Source organism: Dama dama, chromosome 17 (genome assembly GCF_033118175.1).
Source record: "Dama dama isolate Ldn47 chromosome 17, ASM3311817v1, whole genome shotgun sequence".
Taxonomy (NCBI): domain Eukaryota; kingdom Metazoa; phylum Chordata; class Mammalia; order Artiodactyla; family Cervidae; genus Dama; species Dama dama.
Window position 1 is genome coordinate 52,930,390 of NC_083697.1, and position 2,302 is coordinate 52,932,691.

Sequence of the window (2,302 nt, forward strand, 5' to 3'; positions counted from 1 at the left end):
ATGCTGTCAAAAGGCTTTCAAAATTTCCTAAAAATGACAAACTCTCATTTAATATATACAAGATTATTCCAAGGATTAATAAGTCAAAGGAAATTTTTAGGAACTGTACCAATACTCTGAGTACCTAGGCAAGTTGTCATTACAGGCATAGCTTAGTGACTCCTTTGAGTTGGAACTCAGCTGGTATGGGATCGTCTGTCCAGGGAGAGAGTGGAATGCTTACAGTGGCAGTGAAGAGTATCAGTATCCCTTGCAGTGTTGCACTTATGTGCCAAGAGGTTGCAATGAAGATCAATTCAATGAAAAAAGCTTTGTGCCCAAATCAGATATCAAGTGCATGTCTTCTCCCACCATTATGACCATCAGGGCTGCAGAGTTAGCCTTGAAAGATTCTAACGGCATCCTCAGTCAGAAGCCAATCGTGTGCTGCAATTGGCAAGGGAATGGTTCCTCTTGGAGTTATTTCTGAAATTGCTTTGCTGTTTCAAACAAAAGGTTACAATAAAGTCAATGCATTCTTTGTCTCTCAGATTCTGATCAATATGGCAGCAGGCCAGGTCATCATTCGATATAAAGTCAAGGGCCCCAATCAAGCATTACCCACAGCCTGTACCACAGAAATTCATGCAGTGGGAGACTTTTAGATTTATAACACATGACTCTGCTGATGTGATGGTGGCTGGAGGTACAGATTCTTGCATCAGCCATTTATCACTTGCTGGATTTTCCAGAGCCTGGGCTCTGATCCTAAGTTAGCATGTTGACCATTTCATCCAGAGATGGTTTTGTAACGGGAGGAGGTGCCGTGTGCTGGTGGGAGAAGAACAAAGCAGGGTGTACAAACAGGGGACTGGATTTACACAGACATTTTGAGCTATGGACTCTCAGGTGATGCCGGTCACATGATTGCCCCCAATCCTGTAGGAGAAGGTGCTTTAAGGTGTATGGCTGCTTCTGTAAAAGATGCAGGTGTCTAACCTGAGGAGATATCCTGTATCAACATGCATGATACTTCCACACTGTTGGGAGACACTGCCAAAAATGAAGCCATCAAACATCTTTTCAAAGGCCATGCATACTCCCTTGCCATTTCCTCCATCATCAGAGCATGGGCCACCTGCTGGGGGCTGCTGGGGTCATTGAGGAAGATTACCACCCTGGCTTGCTGTTACAGAAAAAGAGACACGGATGTACAGAACAGACTTTTGGACTCTGTGGGAGAAGGCAAGGGTGGGATGTTTCGAGAGAACTGCATCGAAACATGTATATTATCTATAGTGAAACAGATCACCAGCCCAGGTGGGATGCATGAGACAAGTGCTCGGGCCTGGTGCACTGGGAAGACCCAGAGGGATCGGGTGGAGAGGGAGATGGGAGGGGGGATCGGGATGGGGAATACATGTAACTCCATGGCTGATTCATGTCAATGTATGACAAAACCCACTTCAATATTGTAAAGTAATTAGCCTCCAACTAATAAAAAAAAAAAAAAAACTGCCATCTACTTTAAACCTGGACTGTACAGAATCACAATTTGGTCTCAATTATGTTCCATTCAAGGCATGCACAATCCCCATTGTCTGCGTCCTGAACCAGAGTGTTACATTTGGTACAACTGATGAACCTACATGGCACATTGTCATCATACAAAATCCATAGTTTACATTAGGTTTCACTCTATGTTGTGCACTCTGTGAGTTTGGACAAATGTATAATGAACTGTATTCACCGTGATAAAATCATACAAAGTACTTTTACCATCTTAAATATTCTCTGTGCTCTGCCTGTTCTTCCCTCCCTTCCCTTTAACCCCAGACAACCAGTGATCTTTTTTTTTTTTTTTTTTTACTATTTCTATAGTTTTGCCTTTTACAGATATCATCTAGTTGGAATCATACAGTATAGACTTTCAGATTGCATTCTTGCACTTAGTAATATGCATTTAAGATTCTCCGTGTCTTTTTATGGACAGAACTTTTTTTTTTTAAGATGCTGAATTCATTTTATTTCATTTTATGTGATTCACCACAGTGTATTCATGTTTCTACTGAAGAATGTTTAACTTAGATCCAAGATTTTGCAATTATGAATAAGGCTGATATAAAACATCCATATGCAGTTTTTTGTTGGAGGTAATGTATAATTCACAAAATGCCAATGACTGGTGTTGAATTATATGATGAGTATGCTTAGTTTTGAAAGAAACTACTAAATTGTGTTCCAAAGTGGCTGTATCATCTTGCATTTTGGCAAGAACAATAAATGAGAATTTACTCTCATTTATTTACCAGCAATAAATGAG

General features: G+C 40.6%; 1 pseudogene; it reads left to right on the plus strand.

The window, feature by feature from the left end:
• Nucleotides 1-1,659, plus strand: LOC133071845 (3-oxoacyl-[acyl-carrier-protein] synthase, mitochondrial-like; annotated as a pseudogene).
• The last annotated feature ends 643 nt before the right edge of the window (nt 1,660-2,302 follow it).